Source organism: Pteronotus mesoamericanus, unplaced genomic scaffold (assembly GCF_021234165.1).
Source record: "Pteronotus mesoamericanus isolate MK-2021 breed Mesoamerican mustached bat unplaced genomic scaffold, CSHL_Meso_final contig_2, whole genome shotgun sequence".
Classification (NCBI taxonomy): Eukaryota; Metazoa; Chordata; class Mammalia; order Chiroptera; family Mormoopidae; genus Pteronotus; species Pteronotus mesoamericanus.
In genome coordinates this window covers 14,324,085-14,339,522 of record NW_026555084.1, presented here as the reverse complement: position 1 = coordinate 14,339,522, position 15,438 = coordinate 14,324,085, and the positions used below count along the sequence as shown (strand labels likewise).

Below are 15,438 nucleotides of genomic sequence, written 5' to 3'. Positions count from 1 at the left end.
TAGTTCTAGACGTCTATGGCTCTGACTAATTCTGTCCCTCCCATGGGGAACCACATATACTTGGGGGAATTCAAAACCAAATCAAACTTTACACTGAAGGATCTCCTACCAGATTTATTCAAAATGTCAGGCTTTGATTCTGAGGGTGAAATTCCTCCCTGTCACTCCCCGGGGTGCCCAGGTATAGGTTGGTGATGGTGTTCTCCCTCACAGCCCAACACTTCCCCTTTCCTTAGGCATGACACAGGTGTTAACTAATAACCCACATGATACTCCTAGGAAACACATCTGCCCTTTTACTCCTGTATCGAAGATAAGGGAAACTGAGATTTGCGTGGCACACCCAAAGCGACCTAGGAAGGTGGTGGCTGAATTGAAAACAGACAGCCAGATTGTGTAAACCTGGGGTCTCTGGGGAGAAGCAATAAGGTAATATATTTTTTGAAGTTGGAAGAGCCTTTCATGAAAGAAGAGCCACTGGATTCATTCCTCTGGGTTGGATAATGTCCACCCTCCCCCCAAAATCTAAAGGGAAAATGACCATCAACTTCAGTACCTCACTATGTATTTTTTGACCCCACTCTCCTCCTTGCCACTGCATCTGCGTCAGGCATCCAGTATTGGGGCTGGCTTTTGTGGCTCTCAAGGAAGAATCCTAAACATATTCTATTTGTCATGAAAGCTTAAAGGTGGTGGTGTGGTGGTGAAGGATTAGGAAGGATTGTGCCTTTGAGCCAGAATTAAAATTGTAAGTGAAAGAATGGTTACATTCCAGGTAGCTGCTAGACAAGGAAGTCTTTAGCTACTGAAATGAATTTTTTCCTTAGACGTAGGGGAGCCACTGAAGGTTTTTGAGAAGAAGCAGGACTAGAACAGACTTGCATGCAGGGAAGAGTAATCTGACATCAGATCCAAAGGGAGAGTTTCCCACTGAGGACACCTGCTCTGGTGTGGACTGGGTTTGAATCCAGCTCTATTGGTTTAGGCCAACTGGAACTCACTGTGGATAGGAAGGCTCGATTTACTTTCAAGATACTTGGGTGAACAGTGGGGGCATTTGCTGGTTTGTAGGCAGCAGCCACTGCTAGGTTTTCATGTGACAAAGCAAATCAAAGAACTAGATATGGGCCGGAAAAAGGCCAGTGGCTTGAGCCCTTGATGGACCTCTTGTGAGCCCCAATTTCCCTGACTATAAAGTGCAGATAATAATAGCTACTCCTACCTACTTCCCAGGGCTGCAGGGAAGACAGATCATATGATAGGTGAAAGCACAGGGAGGAGAGACGCAGAATAACACCTTATTAGCCCAATAATGGCTTGATGAATGGCAGCCATACCACCAGCGGACTGCAACTGTCTCAGGAGAGCTGTCTGTAAAAGCCAGGCAAGCACAAGCCTGGGATTAGAGGGAAGAGAAACAGCTGGAAAGGAAGTCTTTTTGCCTAAGGCATGGGTGAAAGGGAGCTGGGACTGGGGGTCCCCTTCTTTATCAGTACTCTGTCATTACTGATGACGAAAATTATACTGTCCTATGTCTGTATGGTAATCTATAAGTTTCCCAAAAAAGTCTTCATGCATTATCTCACTTGGTCTTTGAATGGGATGCAAATACTGTGTAGAATTAATAGAAAGAAAATGGGCTCTGGAGTCAGATAGGCCTTGTTTCAAATCCCAGCTCTATCACTCACCAGCCATTGCAACCTTGGGTAGTTATTTAACTCCTCTGGTTCCAGAAAAAGGGAAATGATAATAGTGCCTCTCTCGTGGAGTTGTTGAGAAGGCTGAATGAGTCAATGCATGGCAAATACCCAGGACAGGAACACACTCAGTACAAGTCAGTCACTGTACCAACCTCATCCTAGTATGATGCTTACCATTATTCTCGTGTTACCATTATTCTCGAGAAACTGTGGCCCAAATAGTTTGAAGGCTCTGCCAAGGTTCACCCACCTAGAAGGTGTTGGATTTAAGTACTGTCCCAGAATAGGAATCCATATTCCAAGAAGAGAGACTCAGGAGGCCGGAGTAGCTGGTGCAAATTCTCCAACAGAACTTTCTATGCTGATGAAAATGTCCTATAACTGAGCTATCCAAGGTGGGAATTACTAACCATGTGTGGCTATCAAGTATTTGACACATGGCTGGTGCAACTGAAGAAGTGAGTTTGTAATCTTATTTAATTTTAATTCACATAACCACATGTGAGTAGTGATGACCTTTTTGGCCAGCTCCACTATAGATGGTATGGCCCAGAAACCAGGGATGCGTGGGATTTGGAGGAGGGTTCAAAGTCCACCTCTTTGGTCTGCACAGTGGCACACTCAGGGCCTACAGTACTTTTAGGGACCCATGAAAATTTCTCTTAAATTCAGAAAAAAAAGACAAACATTTCAGTTGAAGGAAATGTTTTCATATATAATAATATATTAATCTTTATACCAGTGTTGTCAGAAAACATTTCTAATATTTTTTCATAGAGGAAGGGACCTGCAAAGGCTAAAATGCCTAGGACCCTCAAGAGCCGTAGTGTAACTCTAGGAGATGGACGTTTGAAGGAAACAAAGAGCTTCCCGGAGCCTGGGCTTTGGGGAAGAAAAGGGATAAAGTAGGAAAGGATTATAAGTATTTTGTTATTGGGTCTCCTCCACCAAAGTCATTTATTAATTTACTTAGTACTGTTTCATTGAGGGCTTACCCTGTGATAGGCATTCTAGAAGCAGAGAAGAGGTCCCTGCTTATGGGGATCGTATTCTAGTGGCAGAGAGAGAATAAAAAATATATACACTATATCAGGTGTGAAAAGTGATATGAAGAAAATCATGTTACCTGGCTGGTGTGGCTCAGTGGATTGATTGAGTGCTGGCCTGTGAACCAAAGGCTCGCTGGTTCAATTCCCAGTCAGGGCACATGCCTGGGTTGTGGGCCAGGTCCCCAGTGGGGGGTGTGGGAGAGGCAGCCACACATTGATGTTTCCATGTTTCTCTCCCTCTCTCTCCCTCCCTTCCCCTCTCTCTAAAAATAAATAAATAAAATCTTTTTTTTAAAAAAGAGAAAAAACATACAAGGCAAGGTTAAAGAGTGATGTGTGGGGAATACTATTTTGGAAAGAGTGGTCAGCGGAGTTCTACATGACAAGGTGGCATATGAGCAGGGAAAGGGTCACAAAGCCAGCTTGAGAAAGAGTTCCAGGTAGAAGAAATAGGCAGTGTAAAGGCTCTGAGACAGGAACGAGGGGGTCACGTGGACAGATTAGAGGGAGCAAGGAAGGATGTCAGGGAGGTGGCGCAGGGCCTTTCAGGCCAAAGAAAAGACTTGCACTGAGGTGGGACCCCATTGCAGGATTTGCATGGTGCTTACCTAAGAACAGAGGAGAGAGGGCTGTAGTGCTGAACATGAAATCTTGGATTCGCTAGAACCAGAACCCAGGCTTCCCATCCTGGGTGCTTTGCACTAACCAAGTTGCTTCTCCTTCCCCAGCCTCTCTCCCAGGCTGAGGGCTCCTCGGGAACTCACAATTCCATGGTCCTTCTACTTAGCGGGGAGCGGGGAGGAACCAGGCTTTGGGGTCAGACCTGCCCTTAGTCTTGTCTCTGCCTTTTTCTAGGGGCTTTGCTTCCTCTATCTTAGCCTCAGTTTTCCCATTTGTGAAATGGAACTAGCAATGCTTACTTCACTGGAGGACTTAGTGAGCTTATGCATGGAAAACATTTAGCATAGTGCCAGGAACACAGAAAATAGTTAATGTTATCACTAGCATTAGTTACTACAATTACTATTGTAATAATTATAGTAATGTCATTAACTATTACAATAGCTGTTCAAAAAATGTGTCGAATGAGGGAGCTATTCTCTGTACGTGTACTGATCCCTTGCAGTGTACTGATCCCTTCTGCACACATGTGTGTGCACAAACACACTTGTGGGTCTGTGACATTCTTTCTCTCCTTGCAATAATTTGAAGGAAAGTTCAAGCCACAGCTTATGCAGCATTAAAATAATAACTGCTATTCCTGTCACACTGTGGGTGCAGAGAGGTCACAGATGTGATCTCATCCCGAGTTTGAGGGGTGGCAGGTGGTGGGCATGAAGTGGGGAGGAGGGGATGGGCAGGGAAGACAGGAGGTGGGGAAATGTCATGCCACCCTGCCACAACGGGGGTTTCCTGGTCTCTTTTATACTGCCACTCGGGTGACCGTTCTGGTCCTCATCTTACATGATTTATAAAATGAGGCCATTCAGTGTAGCCCCCTCTCTAGCCGGGACAAAACACACTTGCTTCTCAGTGAGCTAGCTGGCCTTGTGGCCAAAAAGGAGGCGAACTCTGTTCCTCTTAGCTGGCTCAGGGACCAACGCCTCTGCTAGTTCCTTGTGTATGAGATCATCGTCCACCCATGGCCACTGCCAGCCAGGTCTGCCTCTAGCCCAGCCACCCCGGGGGTTGAGGAGGTTACAGGCAGGGCCACATAACACCGAGGCCACCTGCCTGGGCTCTGGAGTGAGGCAGCCTGCTCTGAGCCCTGCTTTGGCCCATTGCTGGGCTTGAGCTCGAGCAAATCATAGAACCTGACTAAGCCTCAGTGTCTTTGTATATAAACTGAGGAAGGAAATCATCAGGCTATCGTGAGGATCAGTTAAGATGAACAGTCGGCACAAGGCCTAGCATGTGGGCCCTCCCCAGGTAACTGTTGTGGTGAAGATGGTTCAGGGATTGGAGACCCTACTCGTTCGGTGCCATGGGCCCAGCAGGGGACTGACTGGGAGACCCCTGGACAACCTCCTCTTTTTTATGCGGCTTCCACTTGTCCCTCAGGGAAACTTGTTCCTGCTCTCTTATCTTACTGAGTAAGCCTCCACCGAGCTATTGTTGAATGATGCCCTGAAGATGGCGAGGTTTGGGGACTATGGAATGCTTACAGAGGCACAGGCACTGGTCGCGGCTGAGGTTTATTGAACATTTACTGTGTGCCAGGGCCTGTGGTAAGCCCTTGGTGAGCATTATCGCTTTTAAGGTAGTGTACAGAAACCTGATAATTATCCTCTTTTTGCAGATGGGGATAAATGAGACTCAGAAGGGTTACCTAACCTCCAAGTTCACGCAGCTGCTATGTGGCCAAGCCAGGGTTAACACTCAGATCACTTGTGTGTCTAACAGTTCCCTGGCCTGCCTCCATGTACCCTCAGGTTAGAAAGAGCACTTGGGAGCAGGGAGAGCTATGGGATCCAGGATCATACAGTGATGGGTCCTCGAACATTGAACATCGGCAAACACGGATTCTCAGCAAAGACTTCATCTCTAGTTCTCCCTCTCAATCCCGCCCCTCTGGCCTGGCCTAGCCCAGCTGCACTGTTTTTCAGGCCAAGGCCAATCCCCTCTGAGCAGAACAGTGTAGGGACACAAAGCCAGCAGGCAGGCAGGCAGGCCTGGGCAGGTGGGGAGCGGCTTCTAACAGTGGGGCAAGACAGGCCAATCTGCTCTGAGGCACCCAGGCTTGCAGTTTTGCAGGCCCAGCCTGACTGAGGGCCAGAGGCACTGGAGGGATTTGGGAGCATCAAGGTGCATACTAATGAGATGCAAAGAAACATCTAAAGGTGGGCTCCAGGCCCAGACCCAAGTTCTACATTTAAGCCCCTGGGCTCTGTCCACAGACATTAAGTGCCCGGGCTCTGTGCACACCAATTCCTCTTACCCATGGTAACTCTGCGCCCCATCCAGCCATGGGGGCAGAACTCAGCCAAGCTCTGTCCTCACCCACAGGACTGGCCACTGACCTGAACCAGTGGTTCCCACCGTTGGGAACCCTCTAAGGGGATAGGGGTTAAAAAGACATATTTCCAGCCCCACCCCAGATCTGCTGAATCAAAATCTTTAGGGGTGGGGCTCAGCAGTAGATGTTTAACAAGTTCCTGGGGATGATTTTAGCGCGACTGGTGTATGGGATCTGCTGAAAAAGGGACTCTCTTTCTTCACGATCTTACATTTTATCATGCTGTATTTCAAAGCTGATATCCCATATGTGGCCCTCTCCTAGGCCCCAGTGGAGAGAGGTGGAAAGTTAGGGAAAGACCACAATTTTCATGACGTTTTTAGGCTAGAGACGTATTCCTCAGATGTCAGTGTGTTAAAAATCACAGCTTCATCCTCAGGAAGTCTGGTTTATGATTTAGTAGGGCTGCTTTGGGTTCGGGGTACATGTGTTTTCCTGTGGGTGGCCCACTAACCGCTCTTAGGGGAACTCTAGCCCTCAGGCAAAGTGGACACAAGGTTATCTCTAAAGTCAGAGGAGACAGGAGGGGGAAAACACCAGATCTGATTCTTGCACCTGACTTTCGCCTGGAAGTCTCTGAGTCCTCAAATCTCTCTGTTCACCAGCATCACAAATCCCAGAGGCAACAGTTTATCTTCCTGCAGACAGGTCTGTCTCTGTCCCAGATAGAGACTCAACTGCATGAACCATGTTCTATTTGCAGTGAAGAGAACTGAACCTGAAAATTAAAGGGTTCCATTCATATCTACGTCTCTCATGACCCAGCAATTCCACTCCTAGTTATATACACAACAGAAGTGTTTGTGTACTATAGTCACCAAAAGAGTCACCCAAGAACGTTCAGAGCAGTACTACGTATAATAGCCCCACATTGGAAACAACGCAAATGTCCATCAAGAGCAGAATGGATAAGTAAATTGTGGTATGGTCATACAATGGAATACTGTACAGGGAAATAAAATGAAGTATTGCTCTAGGCAACAATGCAGATGAATCCCACACATTTAATGTGGGGTGAAAGCAGCCACATACAAAAGAATACATACTGTGCTGTTTCAACAATATATGGTTATAAAACAGGCAAAATCTATGGATTAGATTAGAATAAAGTTACCCTTGGAGGGGGCAGGGGGTAGAAGTGGCTGGAGGGGGTGGTGCACAAAGACGTTGACAGAATGGTGGTAGTGTTCTGTTTCTTTATCTGTGAGTTGGTTAGTTTCTGGAAAGCTCATTGAGATGTACACTTAGGATTTGTGCACTTTTCTGTATGCATATTATACTTTATTAAAAAGTTTCCTAAAAATTCTAGCAAAGGACTTCAAAGAAGACTTGTAATAAGAGGGAAGACATGTAAATAATAAAAGCATCTGACTGGCAAATTGCACAGGATTTCATAGCTGTGGGATCTTGGACTCTTCCTGCCCCAGGAACCAGGAAGGAGACAGTTCTCAAAAACCAAGAAGCGTGGGAGGCGTGCCAGGGCACACCAGGGCTGTGGAAAACCAAAGCCTCAGCAGTTCCCTTTCCCCACCCCCACCCGTCCCGCCCTCCACGGAACCACAAGCACAATGGCAAGCCCACTTTCACCAGGTTCCCAGGTTCAGCTCAGTTCCAGTTCACTGGGGGTTACTTCATGCAACCGGCTTCTGTCCTGAGAGCAGTTTTCTGGTTCATTTTCATGTTTGATTTCCTCAAAGACCCTCTAAGGGGAGCATGGGGAAGTTGAGAGCCAGAGAGGGGTGGAGTCAAAAGACTTGTTGAAGGTCCTACCACCAGCAAGTGGCCCAGTCAGGTCTCAGATTGCTAACCCAACACTTCCTTGGCTATACCACGGATGGGCTGTTCCCATAATAGCCATGATGTCGCTTAGTGAACATCTTCCCTGTGGATGGACCCAAGGAAGTAGGTACTATTATTTCATCCCCATTTTACAGATGAAAATAGCTAAGGGTCAGAAAGGTCAAATGCCTGTCCAGAGTCAGCGGCCAGTCAGTGTGGAGCATGGATTGGAACAGTCTGTCTGAATTGAGTCTGAGCTCTGAACCCCTAGTGCAATGGTTCTCAGGTCCAGCCGGACTCTTGGGACTCATCTGGAGTTCCCTTGGAGCTTGCAGAAGTACAGGCTTCCTGACCCCACTCCAGGCCCCACATTTCAATTTTGTAGGCTTAGGATAGGGATGAAAAATCTGTACTTTTTACTAACACTACTAGGTGTTTGGGAAGCACAGCTCTAAATAAGGATACCTCTAAACTATACCAGTGAAAACAAAACCATTTCAAGGTGAAGTTTAATTTAGCAACTTCCAAATTAACTCACTGAGCCTCTCTAACAATTAGAGTTCTCCTAATGATGGTACACACCCCACAAGAAGGATTCGAGAACAGCCCGGCTGATGGGGTAGTAGCTACACTTGGGTGGGGGTAGTGACTGGCAAGGGATGCCAGGAGGGCTCCTGGGGGTGGGTGGGGTCTGCTTTTTGTTCTGGTGGCTGGTTAGCCATTGTTTGCATTCACCTGGTAAAATTTCATCAAGCTGTAACTTAAATGGGTGCACTCAGGTTTTGAATATTTACAAAATGAAAAAAAATCAGGTTGACCATTTGTCAGAGATGCTGTACAAGGAATCTTTGCACAGAGTAGAGTGTTCAGCTAGGGATCAAATAGGGTTCTTCTAATTTGTCACTTCCAAAAGTTTGGGATTCTAGGATTCTAATTTTCCAAGATGCTGTGATTGTTTGAGTCAATTCCTAAGATTTCAGGAGCCCCCAAATCTATAAAGTAGCTGATGTTTAGTGAGCTCTTAATGTGTGCTTACTACATGAGAGTAAGCTCTCATGTGTGCTAAGAGCTTCCCACGTGTTGACGCACAGCAGCCCAGTGAGGCAGAGAGCATGCTGCACCCCTACGTACCTCAGGGAGGTGAAATGATGTGCCCAAGGTCACAGAGGTAGGACGAGGCAGTCAGGACAGCTCATGTGCCCAACCATGGTGCCATACTAATATTAAGCTCTGCCCCTTCCCAACGTCCAACTTCCAAAGGTCTAAAATGATGCATTTTTTGCCATCTCACCTCGCATTTATTGGTAGAAGCTCACAGGGAAGGAGATGCTGCAAGGATAGACAGCAAGCAGCTCTGACCTGGGACCTGTGAGCACACACAGGCCAACACGCACGCACATGCTGACGTTACCCCATAGTTGGCATGTACAGTCCTGCTCTGCTTGCTCTGAGGCCAAGTACTGCGGGCACTGGAGCTGAACGGGAACTGGGAACTGCAGAGTTCTCCAGTGTGGGCTCCCTGCCCCCAGCCAGGGGGTGGCCACCTCACTGTCGCCTCCTTGCAGGGGCCATGCCAGTCTCAGGAATGGAAAAAGACTCAACAGGAAAGGGGGCAGGGAGGGATTTCTCTCTTCTTCAGGTTCCAAACTAGAAAATGCTTAAAGCGTCACCTCTTTCAAGAAGAGATGGATTTTAGGAAATAATTTGTTGATCAATGAGTAATGATAGAATATGAGGACCTGAAATTGGGGGAAACTGGGGGCAAGGGGGAAATAAGACACCTTAACCTTCTACTCAGAACACCCTCCTTAAATTTGTACTCCACCCCCCAGCTACATACACCCAGCCAAGGTGCTCTTTGACTTAAACTCTTTCAGCACAGTCCTCCAATATTTACAAAATAAAAGCCATGCTCCTATGATGATTTTCTGGAGTCCTTATGTTTTAAAGATACACATGCAAATATTTCCAGATACATTTATGTATCTGAGATGCGCTTCAAAATAATCTGGGGAGGCAAGAATCACTGAGTGTGTAAAGGAAACATACCTTTTCAAGCTGGGCAACAGAGTTTTAAAACTACTATTCTGCTTACATTTGTGTATTTCTATCATTTCCCATTAATAAAAAATTACATATAAATTATATTTTCTAAAAAAGTCATACTCCTTGGCCTGGCACTCAGGGCCTTCAATGGCCTGGTCCCACCCAACTGTTTCCTTTGAACCACTGTGCCTTTGCACATGCTGCTTTCTCTTCCTGAATTGCCTTTTCCTTATTTAAGCCATATTCAGCCATCCAAACTGATGGTCAGTGACAGCTCCTCCAAGAAGCCATCATTGATTCTATAACTGGGCCGGCTCACTTTTCTGGGCCCCTACCCGAGCCTGAGTCTGCGCTGCTTTACTGCTGGCCTCAAGGTGTTTAAACCATCCCCTTACGGGCCTGCCTCCCTCAACTGCAAATCTTCGGGGGTTTGACATGTCGTAAGTGCTCACTCAGTGTCTGTTCAACTAAGTGTTTGTCGGGAAAAGAGAAGCTGTGTGACTAAAAGGAAGTGCCTTAGCTCCTCTGAGTCTCTGTTTGTCCCCACACTGAAAACAACAGCAACAACAGAAAGAGGACAGAGAGGATAGGGATGGATGGCCTGCAGGGCCGTTGTGCGGAGAGGAAGAGAAGGTATATGTGACAGAGCCAAACATGGTGACAGGCATAGAGGGGCTCGGGAAATCAGATTTTCTTCCCAACATTTAAATCCCATGCTCAGAAATGGCTTCCAGAAATGACACACCAACCCAGGACTCCAGCACATACTGGCTATTGAATTTAGGCAGATAACTCAAAATCTGTGGTTTCATCTGTAAAATGGTACCAAAAATTCTTGAAAGTAGATTTCAAAGAACTCCTGATAACCCTTCTAGCTGCACAGTTACAGATACCTGCTGACTCGCTGGCTGTAGCTATGCAGTGGTGTGTGCACATGTGTGCGTGCAGCGTGTGTGCATATGTGTGTGTTGGTAGGTGTTGGGGGAAGGGTCTGATTAATGCCCCCTGACCTCTGAAGGGCAGCTTAAGCTTGTTTTTGATCTCAAATTGCCTCCAGGGTATAAGGGGGCAATTTACTGATCTCCAAGGCTGACCACCCATGTAGAAAACAGGGTCATCTCATTACGTGGACAAGGCAGAGAGGCAGAGGAAGGTGGAAAGATCTGGCTAGTGGTCCTGCCTTGCCCCTCACTTGCTGTGTGACCTCGGTCAAGTTATCAGCCTTGCCTGGTGAGGCCCCAGTGTCTCGATCTGCCTGATTCAGCTATCGATAGAGCCCCCTCCACTGCTGACTCCTATCTGTGATTGGGTGGGGCTCATGCTTAGTCCCTCCAAGTAGCAGTTCTCATCTGTGACTTAGAAACAAAGATTCATTCATTCTCTCAACAGATATGCAATGAGCTTCTTGTACGTGCCAGGCAGTGTGCTAGACACAGGTGCTAGAGCAGTGAGCAACACTTGGTAGGAGAGACAATATCAAACTAAAAATAAACAAATAACTAAAATTCCACCTGTGGTTTTTTAGGAAGGAATACTTCAGGATGTTGTGGGAAGACTCTGTTCCAGGGAAATAACTGATGACTTTACTGATGACTGTGAACATAATAAAGGCCCTGTGCATTAATGCATTCATTACCTCAGTTAGTTCTCATCTCAGTTCTTTGAGAAAAGAACTATTACTAGCCCCATTTTCAAATGAGAAGGCTGAGCTTTAGAGATGCTGAGGCCCGGGTCACACAATGAATACTTTTCAGGATTTAGACCCACACTTTTCTTCATACACCTGTCTAGATACCCCCATTGTAAATGTTAGCTTTAGTACCATTAGTCATAGAAATAGTGGTATTGAAGTTCTGAGCAAGCTTAGCTTATGCTGAGGACCCAGGAAGCATGGGAAGCTTCCAGAGTCTCTGCCCATCCAGTCCTGAAGAAATCCAAAAGGCAGGGCCAATGCAGATGTTCTGGAAGGTCCCTGAGTGTAGCAACCTCATTGCCCCCAGCTCACACGGGCCTTTTCTAAAGCTTGTCGCCTGCCTCACGTTCTCTCCCACCTGGCCCTGCCTGGCAAGCAGCAGAGCTGGTGCCATGGCCTGTCATGAGACAGCTGAAAGGAGAATTTCCAGGGCGAGGTGAGTTCAGGTGCACTCAGAGAACATTGTTCAGGGAGTGGGGCACGGTGTTCCAGCTCAGAGAGGACAGGGGTAAGGCAGCCCAGGTAGGAGAGAGCCCGGCAGCCCCTCGAGGCCATAGGGAGCACAGGCACAGCTGACACATAACGATGGAGAATGTCAGGGTCCCTCCGGGTCTGGTTCCCCAAGTCCTTAAGGAGGCTACTAAGAGTCATGGAATCAGTGGGGAGTTCCAGGGAGAACTTTAGTCGCTCTGGTTATTCCCACGGGATGCTTGTGGAAGAGGAGGCCCCTCTGTGTCACTCCCGCAGGCTCGCTGACATCATGGACTCAGCACCTTCCTGCCAGAAGGGGAACCTGTGCCTCAGTAACCTGTGCTCCTGGGGAAACCCAGGCTTGCCGCTAACTGGCCATAGGACACTGAGTCCTTTGGGTTCCTGGCCTGCAAAATGCAATCATTCCGGCTCTGCCTACCTAACAGGCTTGTCGGCGTGAATCGATTAATTACTGATCTTAATCATCCAACCACCCTTTATTTTATAAGCAGGGAAGTCAGTCCAGAGAGGCATATAGTTGTCCTGGGCCACAGAGCCTGTGAGTCACAGAGGCATAGGTAGTGAAATCCTCCTTTCACCTTGCCTGCTTTGAAAACTCAGGATTTTCAAATGCACACTCAGCATGGGCCCCCAGAACAGAAAGCATCCGGGAATATCAACTGGAATAAAAGCTGTTAGTACTGTCCTGCGTGGAAGGCACTGCTAACCTGTCTGCGCCCAGCTCCCCATCTGTAAAACCAGCAGAAGAACTAGAAACAGAGGAGTCCTGAGCCTGCTTCTCTACTTGTCCCTCCTCCTGAGCCCAGGTGTCTGCTCTGGAGTGTGGCTGGGGACAGAGGCAGCCTATCTGAGCCCTCGGCAAACCTGGGCACAGCCCTGCTGCTCCCCACTTTGGAGTGAGTAGCATCCCCCACCCCTCAGTAGAGGGCTGACCACTGGCCTGGAGGCTCTGCTCAGCGTTCCATTCCAGCTCTCCTGCTTCTAAAGATACGCATCAGGTTCTCGTTTCCCCCAGGACCGGGAACAGAGCTGCTTCCACTCCCCTGACCACACCCAGGGTTGCCCCTGGTGCCTTGAAGACTCGCAACTTTTCACAGCCCCTGGAGACTGCGAGCAGCCCCCATTTTACAGCCAGGAAAGCTGAGGTTCTAATCTGGTGCCGCTATAGAGTCGCAGGAGAGCCAGGGCTGGCCAGCTTATCTGACTCTCCTTCTGGCTCTCCCTCCTCTTTACCAGGTAGCCCTGTCTATGATAGGGCCCCTGCGTCCCCCTGGACACACACAAGCAGCCAGCACCTTTCTGTTCTTTGGTCCCAGCACTTCCCCCTAAACCACAGGGAAAAATGGCCCTCACATCCCCCTGAAGGCTCATCCCCAGGAAGCCCATGCAGGAGATTTCATTCTTCCAGGGACAAGAGTCCAACTTTCCATTCGTGCAAATATGACCTTGCTCCTCCATGAGATCAAAGTCCTAGCCTGCCCCTTGCTGAGCCCCAATCCCCAGGCCCAAGGCTCAGGCTGACTACATCTCTGGCTTCATTCAGTCTATCTAGGTGATCCAAGGCCCAAGTGTCCCTATCCTCACCCTCCATGCCTGACTCGGCCAAGCCCTGGTTCTGTCCCGCTTTCCAAGAGCCCCCAGTGCTCGCCTTCCCTGGGACAAGGCACAAGAATGGATTAGCTTGGCACCCCTCCCCCAACTTCCCATCCTCCAGCAGTTCTTACCTGTGCCCTTCAGGTAGGGGAGGGTGTCCCCGGCTGGGCTGCTGGGCTGGAGCCCCTTTTCCTAGCACGGGGCTGACAAGCTCCGGAGGGAGGTGCAGAGAGGGAGCAGGAAGGCGCGCTCTCCGAAGAGGCTGCTGAGAAAGTTGGAGTAGGTGTGTCCCAGCCCAGGAGAAGGAGGAGGGGAAAGGAGGTGGGAGAACTGGGGCGGATCATCCCCTCCTGCCAGCTCTCTGTCTCCCGAACGGGGAGGGAGGAAGCCAACTGGTTTGTGGCCCAGAGCTCACGGTGGGGAATCGAGTCATGGAAAATGACTGTTGGAAAGTGCCTGAGAAATCAGGCCCATCTCCACCGCCTTCCTCAGTTTTAAGGAGGGATAAGCTGAGACCCGACACAGGCAGTACTTGCCCAAGGACACACAGAGACCACTAGGGGACTGAGAAAGGACCCTGGTCTCTTAGCTCTTGGGCCAATATTCTCCCCGCTGTCCTCCCCCCCCTGCCCCCGCCCCTGCGCCACAGGTCTGAGAAACAGCTGTCTTCGTCCCTCCCCCCTAGGCCTGGCTCTCCTAGCTCTGTAACCTTGGGTGAGTGACTTAATCTGAGCCTCAGTTTCCTTTTTTGAAAAGATGGAGATAATAATAACTCCTACTTCATGAGGTTGTTATGGGGATTCAATCAGAGAAAAGTTGATGGAAAGCATTTAGCAGAGAAAGCCCTCCATAAAAGGTAATTCTTATCCTTGTTATTAACTGTAACTCCCCCCATAAACGACAGCCTCTCTGAGTGCTCGCTTCCCTGTCTGTCTGTGAAATGGAGGTAACAGGAGTCTCTACTTCATAAGGCTGTGCAGATTCCTGAGACAGATAACGTGTGTAGAGTGCAAAGCACAATGCCTGGCATTGCGCTGGGAAGCAAGGCATCTTAGTTTGGACATATTTTGTGGGGTGCCTCTCTGCTCTGGCTCCCCAAATATTCCAGTGTGCTGCTCCCTGTGTTGAGAACCAGTGTTTTAAGGGAAGGGAAGAATTGGACAGGAATTAGCCCTCGTCTCTCTCTTTCACTGCCATGCTTTTTTTGGTTGTAGATGCACTCATTTACTTGTTTCTTGTGCACACACACAGCTGTGGCCCTACACCTTCCCTTTTCCAGGCACTGGGGACATAGAAGGAAATGAAATGGTTCCCGCCCCACAGAGCTGAAAATGGCTCTGCAGTGATCCTGTCTGACTCTGTCTCTCTCCCCAGGACTGGCAAATGAGCCTTTGCTTGCACACCTCTAATTACAGGGAACTCATTACCTCTCCCAGCAGTCCTGACTGTTAGCAATTCTACTTGATGTTCAGCTGAGCAGCCACCCCTGAATCTGGTTAATAGTCAAGAATTCTACATATCTGTATTATTACCATTATTGTAAGCAATGTGACACAAGGCAAATGATTTACATTTGCAAAGTCTCTGTTTTCTTATTTGTTAAATGGGCTCACAAGTGCTGGAGCCACTCAGAACAGATCTACTTCCTTTGCCGTGTGACAAAAACTGAAGCCTCGATCTGTGGTTTGGGACCTGGCTTCCTAGAAGTTCAGGCTGGACCCTAGTGAAAGTGAAACCATTAAAGTTCATGAGGCTCTTGGCTCTTTCCCGCCTCTCAGGATATATTCATTCATGGAGCTGCTGCAGCCACTGTGGGCTGTGTGCCCTCAGTGATCTGCCACCGGCATTGGGGATGACCGCAGGTGTCAAACAGGTTGCTGGGGTGTGTTGCCCAAGAAGTCCAGAGGAGCTCCCTGCGAAGAGGACTCTCCCAGGTCCCCCTCCTACACGCCAACAAGCTGCCTCAGCCCTGAGCGAGAGGCCTGGGGTTTGCAGCATGAAGGGAGCTACCGTGATTAACTCCTGGGGAAGGCTAACCTGGGCCATTACCCACTTGGCCGATCGCCACCC

At 48.5% G+C, this 15,438-nt stretch overlaps 1 protein-coding gene across 2 annotated transcripts in view; it reads right to left on the bottom strand.

The window, feature by feature from the left end:
- Positions 1–13,592, bottom strand: part of FAT2 (FAT atypical cadherin 2) — a 70,122-nt gene extending 56,530 nt beyond the window's left edge. For both annotated transcript variants that reach the window (XM_054568146.1, XM_054568147.1), the window contains exon 1: positions 13,500–13,592. The gene's annotated coding sequence lies outside the window, so the exon portion shown is untranslated. The remainder of the gene's footprint in view (positions 1–13,499) is intronic.
- Positions 13,593–15,438: the final 1,846 nt, after the last annotated feature.